The sequence below is a fragment of the Pinus tabuliformis genome, chromosome 1_1 (assembly GCF_031772625.1).
Source record: "Pinus tabuliformis cultivar Carrire ecotype Pingquan chromosome 1_1, CPIR1, whole genome shotgun sequence".
NCBI classification, from domain to species: Eukaryota; Viridiplantae; Streptophyta; class Pinopsida; order Pinales; family Pinaceae; genus Pinus; species Pinus tabuliformis.
This window is the reverse complement of record NC_142297.1, coordinates 909,132,385-909,146,701: the sequence shown is the minus strand read 5'-3', so window position 1 is coordinate 909,146,701 and position 14,317 is coordinate 909,132,385.

Here is a 14,317-nt window from a genome sequence, read left to right as displayed (position 1 = left end):
GGAAAGAGTGATGATTTGGCCAGCGCAGAGGCAATGAAGGAGAAGTTTAAGTTGGAAAAGAAGAAGTGAGGGTACGCTATTTCCAGCATCAAAAACCATGTTGTCAAGTTCGCGACACAGATATTGGCAGGAAAGGTGATGTGGAAGTGCTGCGCGGATGAGGTGCCCATGCCAGTGGTTTCACTAGAAGCGCAATGTGCAGAAGGGGTCCAGTTCAACTAGGCAAACTGTCTATGTGATGAGTTCCTTGTGAACTGCTGCAAGGCACAAGAACAGGGAAAAACATTCCATTATGCATGCCTCCTATTGTCGATAGTATTGGTGGCATGGGAGTTGCCTGAAGAGAGATAGTTACTGTCAATCATGTAGGACCTTTCGAAGGCAACGAAGTACGCTTCACTGTGGGAAACTTGGGACACACAGAGGATAAGGGAGAGAAAGATCTTTTGGGTGCTCATGGAGATGAATATTAGGATGGGGATTAATCGCAAGTTGCGGTTATTGCCCATGGTCTACAACAGTCTGGAGAGCTTCACGGATTTCAAAGCAGACTTCCACCATGCCTTCAAGGTGTGGAAGAACCCTACAAAGATGTGGCATGAGCTACCTTACTTAGCCACCGATGATGTAATTTTCGAGGTCCTTGAGTCTTGGCCACCGGAATGGTGTGCTCCAGCGAGCTTCATGATGGAGTCAGAGAAGTCCACCATGCAGCAGAAGAAGGAAGAGATGAAACTATGGATGGCGCAGTTGGAGGAGAATCATAGGAAGGAAGAAGTAGTAGCTAAGGCCTAGGCATGCACGACGCTACGAAGTTGGCCGAGGAGTAGTAGAAGACAGCAGAAGAAGAGCGCAAAGGACAAAAGTCGCCTTCGCCCTAGCTAGAGACTGATGTAGAACAAGGTGGCACAGACCCACAGACAATGTCCACCTAGCTAAAATGTCTACTCCCAAGAGAGTAGGTAGGGCCGCGCAAGAAGACAAAGGCCTCAAAAACTTTTTTCGACCATATCACCCTTACTGAAGGAGACTTGCACGATATTTGCGAAATGGTGAGGGATGTCACTGCCAAGGCCCTCCAACAGTTTGAGGAACAACACTAGATGGTATTGGGGGCTCTCTGGATGCAAATACAGGAGTTGCAGGTGTGCACTCCACAGGTTGGCACCATGTCAAATAGCCTCGCAGTCGGCACTTCTGTGGCTAAGGAAATGTTGCGCACCCGGATGACCAACACAATAGTGCTACCAGATGGAGAACTCGTTATAGAAAATGAGGCTGATAGGCCTATGGTCAGTAGCTTAAAATGGATTGGGTTAAACATGGTTGTGCTCCCTCGGGAGATGCTCTATATTTTGTAGGATGGAGTCACTACAGAACTATGGGCTAGGGAGAGTCGTGCGCTACAAGTAATGAGTGAGTAGCGCATCAACATTGAGCATTTGAGCCTATAGCGCAATGAGGTAGTGGCACAAAATAGATAGATAGTATAGGTTGTGGAGGAAGCCTTCCAGATGGTCCTAGAGTTGGCCATCCAAGCAGAGGAACTGGTGGAGGCGTGAGTCCGAAAGTTAGCCACAAGAGTGTGCGATGCCAGAGCTGAAATGCCCAGGGTATAGTTGGAGCTGAACCTTTAGATAACAGAATTACAGTTGAAGGCACAACCTTCAACTCCACTGGAGGTTAAGGAATAGCGTACCACCACGATTACAACAGCAACAACGCCAATTGAGAGTGTAGTGACAGACTGTGTGAAGTTGCTCGAGCAGTCGTTCGAGGTCCTCACTACCTTGTAGGAGGACCCAAACATAGAGTGCCTAGAGACAGAGGTGTGCGAGCTGTAGCAGAGATGCGATGAGTTAAAAGGGACCGCGTAGATGGTTTCCCTTACACAGAGGCTTGCAAGGATGTAGTAGGCAAAGGTGCTCAAGGAGTAGGTGGATGTCACTCGGCATAAAGAGGCAGTTTTGAAGGCGCACCTACAACCGTGGATCAATAAGGCTTATACCATTACAACCTCCATTGAAGCAAATCTTGCACAGCTGCAAGCAACTCAGGCAAGGATTTAGAGCAGTAGTTTAATGACAATAGTCACTGAACAACGCGTAGAGGAAGTTCAGTAAGCAACCACTAAGTGCGTTGCCAAACTTACAGTGATCCAATCAGTGTTGGGAGGTCTTCGCGCAAAGATCTCCACACCTATAGAGTGACTCAAGGGTGATTCACATTGTTTGTGTTGGGGGCTTGTTGGGCACGGGATTCCCGAAGGGATGTTTTGGGGCTTAGAGCCCAGATTTTTGTCAATTTTGTAATTACAATGTAAAGACTCTGCATTTTGTGGGCACAGAGTGCGTAGATTGTTAAAGAGTCATAGGGTTGTCCACCCTTATTTTGTTGTTGTAATGTCAACTGTAGAAGATCTACCCATGGTCCGCAGACCATGGAATTGTATAAATAGAGCGAGGCTCTAAGTAGTTAAGGAATGACAATAGATCAAATGATGAAGATGTATGTGAGATAGATCTGAAGTGTAAAGCCTAGTTTTGGGTCGTAGCATAGGAAGAGGCTCTGCAGTTGAGCACGCAAAGGCCTAGTAGACCGCAGCTAAGTGTGCGAACACCCACAATTGAGTGCATATGGCGATTTGAGTCTAGAAATAGTTGGAAGTATTAGCAAATGAACGCAAGTAGGAAGATCTGTTTACGTGAAGATAATTAAGACCTGTCACTAAGATAAGTAAGATACATAGTCCATTTTGCGAAATAGTGCAGTTCACTATGGTAATAGCACAAAAGGACTTAAGCCCCTTGATAGGGCTACGTGAAAGTCGATTATAACAAATCATGAAGGTACTGAAGGGTAGAATAGTGCGCGAAGCGACCTGCACGAAGGCAGGTCTAGTTGGACTAAACCAACATCACAAACATCTCAAGGGTGCAGAAACTTGGTTCCAGCATCCCCCCATACTGCTTCGGATGAGACTTCAGACCGCACTCCCCGGGATGATGCCGAAGGGGCTAGTAGTGTAGGGATTTGTTTGGCTAAATAACTCTGAACTTGGGTCAAGCCCCCATAAGCCAACATAACACATCAATCAAAACTCATCCAGGGCTCCCATAGGCAATCTGCCTCAACCAATCAAATAATTATTCCACCTCACGCTAGACATCACAAAACCATAATCAAATTGGTCTCCATCCAAGCCTTCCAAGGCTTCCAGAGTGTTTGTCGAACCAAGGCTTCCAGAACTAATAACTCAACCCATAACTTATACAGGGCTTCCAGAGCATTTTTACAAGCAAGGCTTCCAAGACTAGTAACTCAACCCCCTAAGGGCTTCCGGATCATTTGTCTAATGAAGGCTTCCAAAATGAATAACTCAACCCAAGCTATTACAGGGCTTCTAGTGCATTTGTTCAACTAGGGCTTGCAGGACTAATAAATCAACCCAAGTTAAGGAAATATGAGAACCAACCAAAACAAACAATGAAACTAAATCCACAATCACCATGGCTATCCAAGAAATGGCAAGGCTAGGAAATCCATTATCGATCTAGGCAATCCTCCATGCCAATGGTAGATCACAACCAAGAAATCACATGCATATGGCATGCATGCCAAAACTAGTGAATAAATCATACACGCAACTCGATACCTGCAAGAAAATCTGATGTAGTTGCTAATGTCGATGTTTTCTTACACTTTCCTGCTCTTCCTTGGACTTCTTTCTCCAGGAATCCAAGTATACCACACCCTCCAAGAGTGCTCCAAGAAAAATATAAGTATCCAAGTGTATAAGAGAGAGAGAGAATAATGAGAGAGAGCTCCAACACTCAACTAAAATAATGTTACCAACTCATCCTCAAAAGCCTTTTTATGGATGAGGCCTCTATTTTTTTCACTTTCCATTATTTTCCTTCATTTTCCTCCTCGCATGCAACCTATGACCTCTCACCTCCCCTTTGTCCTAATTTCTATTATTTTCATAAATAAATGTGTAAAAATGCCTTTTTTCCTTTTAATGCCTTTGCCAATTTCCTTAGCCATAAATAACCAAATGAACACCCCCTAGGATGTCTTTCCCAACATTTAACTTGGAATAAGTGTCCCATCGACGTGGTTATTGTTTTTAACTTTTATTACATGGAATTTTCACCAGAGCTGTTACAGAAGGTTCATGTTGGGATTGTCTGATATGACATGGCCTTTGAGTCAAGTTACCAAGAGTGGATTGAAGGAAACGTTTTTTGGTCCACGTCCCAAGAGAAGGTGTTTGTTAAGCTGAAGCACTACCTCTTCTCTACACCAGTAGTCGCATTTCCATACTTGCAAAAACCATTTGAAATTGAGACATATGCCTCTAACTATTTTATTGGTGTAGTTCTCACCCAGCAAGGGCATCTGGTGGCCTGTCGTAGTGAGAAAATTTTCGATAAAATTTGAAAATATGTCACCTATGATGAGGAGATGTTTTCCATCATGTAAGATTTCCAATAATGGAAACACTACATTTTGCGGAAGGAGACAGTCATCCACACAGATCACCGAACCCTACATTTTATACATACCCAAGGGAAGTTGCAGAATGATAGCCATAAGAGTTGGTCCACATATCCGCAACAATTCCATTTGAACATCAAATACAAGAAGGGAAACACCAATCATCTTGTAGATTTCCTCAGTCAACCACTGGTTATAACACTGACCACTGTTCTCAACTCTTGTGGCCGTGAGACCTCTGGATGGCCACAACTATATAAAAATGATCTAGAGTTTTCCAACACATACCAGATGCTAATGGATGGAAAGCAAGTTCTAGACTTCCACCTCCAAGATGCATTATTACGCTACCTAGGCCACGTTTGCGTTCCTTCTAGAAAATGTGCCAAGCTGATTTGGGAGGCACACTATAGTCAGGTCGCAAAGCACTTTGGTGTGGAGAAAAATGTGGTAATACTATACAACTATTTTTACTGGCCAAACCTATGAAAGGATGTTGGAAAATACAATAGATCCTACACCTACATTTCCAAGTCAACTATCAAGAAGTACTACTTGTATAATTCTTTGCCTACTGCTAGACGACACCAGGAATCCATATCCAGGGACTATATGTATGTAAGTCCTTCTACCAAGCATATAAATGACTATGTATTTGTGGTCGTCGATATATTTTCTAAGATGGCCATATTAGCTTCATGCATGAAGAGTATCACAGCCAAGGCCATCGCCCAACTCTTCATTGAATTAGTGTGGGTAAATTTTGGGATCTTGCGGACCATCATATCAGATCAGGATAGCAGGCTCCTAAGTGTGCTTTGGTGGAGCCTTTGGTCATTGTTGGACACCAGTCTCACCAAGTTGATTACATTCCATCCCCAAACTAATGGCCAGATAAAGGTCTTCAACAGGATGATTGTGCACATACTATGCATGTACAACTCTAAGCAACCACATACATGGGATGAGAGTCTTCCCTATGTGCAACACGACTATAACAAAGCTCTCCATCGCTTGATTGTCCAAAACCCATTTGAATTGGCTTGGGATTTCAACCATTATGTCCCCTTTATGTTGCACTACCTTTCAGAATTACACAGGAAGAATTTTCCCATGTTCAATCCGTAGCTTAGAAATCCAATAGATTTACTGAGGGCATTTAGCACATCCTCCAATAGGTTCATGACATCCTGGAGAAAGCCAATGCACAAAAAAAACTATGAAATGATCAACATTAGGTGACCCATAAGTTTCAGGTGGGTGACAAAGTTTGGTTACATCTGTAGAAAGAGTGCCTTGCTAGAGCCCATCGTAAGCTTAGACTACTTCGATATGAGCCTTGGACCATCACCAAGGCTATAGAAGACAATTCTTTTGAGCTCAACATTACCCCATTCCTTGTCCTACACCAATTGTTCAATGTGGATTTCCTTTCACCTTACTTTCCACCATTATTGGACACATTAGACATTGCAGAACAACTCACACCAACAAAGCTAAACCCAGATTGCATGGAACGGGCCATGACTGATCGAATCATGGAATCATAGATAAAGGAAAATAACCAACATAATATCAAACTGTATCGACTTTTTAAAGTTTGCCAACTCCTGCAGCAAGGCAAGTGGCTCACCAGGGACCAAGATCAGCAGAAGTTTCCCCATCTCATGGAAACACTCAATGCAATGGATCATTGCTTCCTAGGGGGGAGGACTAATCTAGGTGGATATTGGTGACAACCCACCTATTTCACTTGGAACCCCGCCATTGTTTCTCCTTTAATTATAGCATAATTTACTATTTTTGGTAGTTTTTATGGTCTTGAACTTCTAGATCCATTTTGAGGTCCTAGATGACGTTTTCTAGAAAATGGGAAAACCCACAACTCTTGCTAGGGTTTTGCAGTCAAAAGTTGTATTCCTCATATATATATTTCTATCAATGTATTGTACGCATCAAATGAAGATTGTATGCCAAAGTTACAACCCCAGGAAGTTGATTTACTAATTGACCCCAACGGTGCCCATAGACTTTCCATGCTTCATCCCCTAGGGTTAGGTTTTTGGATGTTTATGGTTTTCCATTATTTTGAAATAATAAATAGGCCTTAGAGCCTCGTTGTAACATAGTTCGGAAGGCATGTAGCCACCACATATCTTCTTAGAGATAAGCTACCATTGCCTGAGCTAGTTTATTAACTTTTTGCATGTAACAATTTTCAATAATTTGTTATTAATGAATTAGAGTTCTATTTTTGTTGTATCTTTGCATTTTTATTTATAGTTTTCTTTCATTTCATTCCTGCATATATCAGGATTAGAAGAGAAACCATCTAGAGGAAGAATATATTAATAAGAGAAGAATGTTTGGTAGTCAACCTCATAGGGCATATGGCCGCTTTGAGTCCTATTATCAATGTTACATGAAAAACAACGTTTCTTGTTCACTATCTTCATAATTCATGATAAACCAACTATATACTTGCATTCAATATATTTTCCATTAACTCCTAATATTAGTGGAGTTGTCTAATTGTATAAAACATGAAAACTAATATTTCATGGAAATTGCTCAAATAATATATATTATAAAACACCATACCTTTTGAACAAAAAAAAGTGGAGGAAAGGTAGAATTTGAAAATGAGCATCATACTCCATCGTCAAGATTCATTATGTAATTCCCACATCTGATTTGTTCCTGTAAATTTTGTGTTCATTTGATCATTGCAAGCATTGCAACTGAACATGAGTACAACAATATTATGAAGAAAGATTCAGACACAACTAGAATGTTCATGTTTCAAATCATCAAACTCCAACTCCATCCCTTTTTATTCCTTAGGAGAATCCCAAAATAATGCCTTCTAAGCTACTGACCCCCATCAGGATGTCATATAATTAAGCAACCATCCATGTTGGAGATTTTTCATACTATTGAAATTCATAAATAGAGATGTTGCAATCAGTACAAAGATCCTTATATTTCACATGGCATTCCAAAACTGTAGCATCATAAGTTTGAATAGAGGCAAACATAATTTCGTAGATATCTAACTTAGATTTTTATGTAGGCCAAGAGACCTCTGGTGACGATTAAAAACTTATTTTGTGAAGATCATAGAGAAGGGATTTCAGATGATAATCATAATTTTCCTTACATGTGGAATTCAAAACTATATTCCAAAGATTGTCAGTGAATAGTCAACTAAAAACTAGAGTAGGGATAGGGACTTGTATTGAAGGCTTTGAAGATTGTATCAAATAATTTGCAAAGTCCCCTAAGACACTTTAGTGAGAATTCTGATTCAAATTTTGGCATAAGTTTGTAATGAAACATAAAATGCATTCAATGTAGAATGATACCATAGTTTTTGAATATTTGAAATTGGCTACAAAGATAGGACCAAATGACTAAAAATGAAGAACCAAAACTTTCCCAGCGAAGATCATTGAAAAGTTTGTTTTTTTCTATTATATTATATTTTATTTTATTTTATGAGGATTGCAACTTAGTTTGCAGCTATTCTAGAGTCAATATAAATATTATTTTGAAGGTTCCATAGATATCCCATGAAACTAACCTTGGAAATATTTTAGACTCAATTTGTTATGAAAGAAAAGAAAATTTGTTCAGAAAATGTTAAACCGCTTAAAAATAATGTTCAATGTTCAAGTGCTATAAATACCTCTCGTACTTGTTAGGTCCTTTGTTTTTGAAGGAATATAAGTTGCAGAGGACATTTTGGATAAATTCACCGGAAGCAGAGCACTGGAAAATCAAAGTGACCACAAAATATTTGTTTTGGGACTTGCCAGTGGAAAGTAAGGGCGCACACCGAAAAAATGGAATAGATTTTGATACAGTCAGCAAGAAACCAGGGTAGTGGCTCGAGGTTTTGGAAAACCAAAGATCAAGCAAGAGAGGTATCGAATACCTGATAAAGTGAACGAAGGATATAAAAGAAGATGCAAGCAGTGAGAAATAAGTTTAGAAGACATTGCAAAGTTTAGATCTAAGCTGTGCAAAAGAAAGACTGCTTGTAGGGAGATCTGATTACGTAGTGATGTATTTTATAGTTTTTTTGAGTTGTAATATATGTGCACAAGTTTATAATGTGCCAAAGATGTAATGAAGTATTATTGTTTAATATTAAAAGGAGAATAGGATTTTTGTCACATGTTTATGTGTTTCGTAGCCCCCCTTAAAATTTTCTGTATGTTATTATTTTCTTTTAAATGCATAATTTGGCTTGTTACAAATGAATGTATGGATTATTACGCAGACTACATAATATATAATTCTATATCCCATTCCACCTTTCTATGGTTCTAACTCACCTTGGGTGAGACGCTCTGATCGAAGGGAGGGAAAATTTGGTGAAGTGCTAGACTACCCAGGAATATTTGTTGGAACCCAAGGACGAACCCTAGTCATTATTTATTCAAACTTTCCTGCCAACAAATGGTTCCATTTCTAGGACCTTGAGATTCTTTAGGGGATATAGATCATGTGAACAAGGTATATTGGCTAGGAGGTCCAAACATGGTGGCATGAGAAATTTGATCACTTTGTTTTACAACACGTAAAACTGAGACAAAAGGATCAAGATTGGATCTGAGACAAGGTTCCATATGCCAAGCCTGCTTGTGATCAATACAAGATCTTTTGGTGAAAGTTTCCCAAGGAATTAGAGAATTGGTTGACTCAACTTCATCTTAAATAGGGTGTTGTGACATGGCTGAGGTTGTGCAAAACCTGGACTACAACTAATCTCGCTGATCTTCATCGGTTGGATATAGATCTAAGAGCTGTCAACTTTTGGGTTGATGTGACTCTTGAGAGCTACATCATTGAATTTGTGACTGAGAAGCACCAATACTTCTCTCGTGCAGAAGCCACATTTAAGTTTGGGCTACGAAGAAAATTGCTAAAAGGGATTCCTCTTTGGATTAAATTACTAATGGTTAAAGACAACTTGTTGGTATTTCCCCAAGGTCAATGGAAACTTAAATTTTTAGTACTAGGCAAATGGATTAGGGGAGAGGAATGTGATGCATATGCGGGAGAATGAAGAAGTTATTATAATGAATCAATAAGAATTGCGGAAGGCAATAGATTTTAAAGCATTGCAGAGGGAAGGAATAGTTGACGAGTGGCGAGAAAGGAAGTTGTGAGAAGTGCAGGTCAGAAGAAGGGAATTGCAGTGCATAGGAGATGCTATAAGAAGTTTGGCGGTGCATAATAAGGAAATGGAGACTCCAAAGTTATGGAAAGGAAATGAGGAAGAAGGTTCTTTTTTTGGAAAAATAAGAACTGCCGTGGGAGTAAAGTGGAGGGTTTAGAAGTGGCTACTCAAATACACGTGGAATAAGAAGGATTTTAGATGCTCGAATCAAATGACCAACCGACTATGTTACCATATGAGCACAAACAAGTAGATGATGATCTAAACTTTGCGATGAGGTAAATTTTCTATGACGATGATTCAGTACTGAAGTATAGAACCCTGGAATGCAGCAACATGAATCCTCCTCTCCTTAACCTTCCCCTGGTACCATATCAAAGTCTTGATCTTCTCTTTTCTAAGGTACACAAGCTTATTAAAATCCTGCTAGGGCATAGTCTATATAAGGGTAAAGGTAGTTTTAGTGGTATTGGTCAGCCAAGTTTAGCTAGTTGTTCTCAACCAAGTTTCCAAGGATTTATAGTTGATTCCTTAAGGCAATCAACTATGGCCAGAGTCGCAACTGGCTCACTTACCAAATACCCAAAATTCTCAGGAAGGGGGGGTTAATATGTCAAACAACATTGGTATTTATATGAAGCTGTATGGAGAGCTCATTAGACCCCTGACACAACTAATATTATTGAATTTCAAACTACATTTCGGTATAAAGAATTGTATAGGTTCATCAAATGGATCAATGCTAACACCAACGCTAGTATGGATCTAGTCAAAGAAGAGTTTTTTCAGGAATTTAAGTTACCTTAGTCAAATTAGGAAGGATTCGAAAAATTGTTCGATATTATCCAATGGGATGGAGAATTTTCTTGGAAATGTATGCATCATTTTAAAGATGATATCAGAAAATTTTGTTATCCCATTGATCCACATCATCAAAGAGATTGCTTCATTAAGGCCCTATTACCAATCAATCACATTCCTTTGTCTCAGCAGAAGATTGATACACTTCAAGATGCTTTGGAACAAGTGATTTAGATAGAAGCTATAGCTGGTTATCTGCAATATTGTAGAACCAGTGGTTCTTCAATAGATACTTCTATTGTGGGCCTTCAGAATTAGATTTATTCCCTGACAGACAGATTAAAAAATATTGCACCTTTTAGGGTAGCGAGGCCTCATATTTAGTGTACTCACTGTGAGGTTGAAAGACATGATGTCACAAAATGAATGTGACTAAGGGGACCATGACGTCTAGTGGCTCTATGGGACCTTCTCCACTGCAATCCCCCATAGTTGCACAAATTTCATTGCTCTTCCTTTTTCGGGCCATACTCAATTCCAGTCATTTCCAAATCCTCAAGGTATGTCTAGCAATGATTATTGTGAGATCTGTTGAATTTTTTGTCATTCACCTTGCCTATGTCCAATTCTATAGAAGTATTCCAATGTTCCCAATAATTTGTTTTGTGAATTTTGTGGATTTCCCAACCATCATATGTATCAATTTTGGTCCTTGGATGCTTTAGCTGACTGCCTTGACCATTCAATCTTCTATATCAATGATACTCCTCGAGGAGGAGGAGGAGGATCTCCAAGGGGAGAAAGGACAAGTGGAAGAGGCTCAATTAAGTGTTATAATTGTGATTAGGAAGTCCATGCCATGAGAGAATGCCCTATGCCATGAAGACCTTGGTGTTCATACTATCGTGTCAATACCCATGCAAGTGAAGATTGTCCGGAACTTATTGCTCGGTGGGAGGAGCACAACCAGGCTAAAGGAGTTAATTTGCTCTATGTAGAGCCTAAGGATCCTAGTCCTATAGTGAAACCTAATATCAATGTTGTTACAAGATGAGGAAATAATATTGGAGTTGATGTTGGAACTCCTGATCAGCCAACCGTCATGTGAGTTGAATCTCCAAAGAAGTCTTATGATCCAAATTAGCACAAGGAATACTATAGGGATGCAGCTAAAATTTTCCATCAATTGATTTCTTCGCAAGGATCTCACAATGAGAAACAAGTAAGGGTCTGTGTGAGAAGCATTCTGCAGAAACTTTCCAACCAATAATGGAATGGTTTAGGCTATTTCTACAAATTATGAATGATGAAAAACTTGTTGGTCAGTTGCAGAAAAGGTTAATAACTATTGTTAAGGATGATGTGTTTTCTAAAGAACCAATTTCTGTGAATTTACTTGAGCGACATGCCAGGCGAGTATGACAGAACAAGAAGTGAACTAGTAGGGAGTTCCAGGTAGATGCTCAGATCTTAGGTTTTCAAATTAAGGACTGCATGTTGGAATTGGGCTTAGATGTTAATATTTTTATGATAAAAACCTGGGAAGCTCTCGGAAAACCCAAGTTGATATTTTTCCTTATTTAATTGTGAATGTAAAATCAATATTGTATTCTTCCTTTTGGAATAATAGAGGATGTTGAAGTTGATATTTCCCATGTCAAAGCATATGCATATTTTGAAATTATTGACATTATTGGGGATAAAGATCCATATGCAGCTTTATTGGGCATCAAATGGGCTTTTGAAAACTATGCAATCATTGATTTGAAGTGAGAAACTATGGCTGTTGAAGTAGATGGCATGTGATTCATACGACCTCTTGATCCTTATTAGGGCCTAAGATTTACTAAATCAATGGATGATGTTGAGTCACCTAATTTATTGGACCAATTATATCAATTGACTGCTAGGAGGTGAGAAGATTATATTAACCCCAATGGATCTATCAGTTGGTGGAGTATTCAAGGTACTGAAGTTGGCTCCAATGTCAAGATGGAAGATTGGCAAAAAGGAGGTCAAAAAATTCATACCTGACATTTTGCCCCTATTCGATGTGTCCACTGGATTGGTACTGAGGTACGTAAGTTTCCCATCTTCAATGCTACTAATTCTGTTGTAAATTTTATTAAACAAGTTGATTCTGGCATAGAAGAAAATAAAAAGGGTACTCTAAAAAGATAATCTTCAGCACAAGCTTAGTCAGAGAGATTGATTGCTAGTGTCCAACCACTAAAAACATGACTTCCAATGCCAGATACAGTTCCAATAGATACCCTTAGTACATGGTATTCACTGCAATTGTTCCAGTTCATTTATGCTTCCATATTTTAGCTGGAGAATCGTTTGGTTTAGACCGAGACTCGGTGCCATATCTTCAAGTTACTTTTTGACAAACAACAACATCAGCTCAATGTTGTCACCGGAGTAAAAACACAATAGCGCGTTGAGAACTATGGGTTAGAGGTTTAGGTGAATGATGTTCATTTCAAATTGTATCCCTTGTGGCCTACACTTGCCCCTTTCACCGCAGAACAACCTAAAGATCTCACCACTTGTTCCCCTGCAAAATGTTGTATTTTTTTTGAAGCGACATGTAAGAAAATTGTCACCAAGAATATTGAGCTCCAAGACACTATCACTACCTTGCAACAATCCTCATCAAATCCATCAGCACTCTACAAAGACCAGATAGTTGACAAAATTCATACAACCACCTTTTTCCGTGACACTTTTCCACAAGTTATGTAGGAGTCACAACAAATGTTTAGTCAAATTTTTTATTACAGAGGCATTCTTGCAAAGAAGAATGAAATTATTGATCCCTCATGCAAGAATGTCAAGAAAATGTTCCAACAAGGAATGCTCACTTCAGATCTAGAAGTGAAGAAGCAACTCTTGGGTAATTCAAATGTATTAGATAGTCATATTAATCAATTGGAAGATGTGTCACAAGAAATTAAACGCGTTCTTCGTGACCTCCGCCCAGAGGCACATAAAAAATTTAACACCTTGAACCCATTGTCCACTATAGATGATTAATAGGTACATGATCTTGTCCAGTCGCGACCCAGTGATCTCAGTGTGCAGACAGTTGAAGAGTTTTAAAATAAGGTATATACACTTCTGTCTCATGGAACTCCTTTGTTTTTTCATTCACTGCATTTAAGGAGTTGACTCTTCAAAGTGTTCTAGAGTTGGGTATTTCATTTGAAGGTACCGAGACCTATCAGAGTGGAAGCCAACTAGTCTAGAGTTCAAATACAGCAGCAACAACACATTGACTCAAGGGCGAGTTAATGGATTGTGGTTGGGTCCTTCATTTTTGAAGGAATAGAAGTTGTGAAGGACATTTTCGATAAATTTTCTAGAAGTGAAACACCAGAAAGTCAAAGCGGCAACATAATATTTGTTTTTGGACTTGTGTAGTGGAAAGTAAGGGCACACACCGAAAAAAATGGAACTGATTTCGATACAATCAACAAGAAACCAAGGTAATGGCTCGAGGTTTTGGAAAAATGCAGCTCAATGGAGAGAGGGATTGAAGACCAGCTCAAGTGAATGCGGGCTATAAAATAATATGTAAAGCAGTGAGAAACAAGTTTAGAAGACATTGCAAAGTTTAGATCGAAGATGTGCAAAAGAAAGATTGCTTGTACACAGATTTGATTATGTTGTGATCTATTTTAATAGTTGTCTTGAGCTGTAATATCTACGCACAAGTCTATAATGTGCCGTAAGATATACTGAAGGATTGTTGTTTAATAATTAAAGGATAATGGGATCTTTTTCATATGTTTACACATTTCATACCCCCTCTTAAAATTTTAT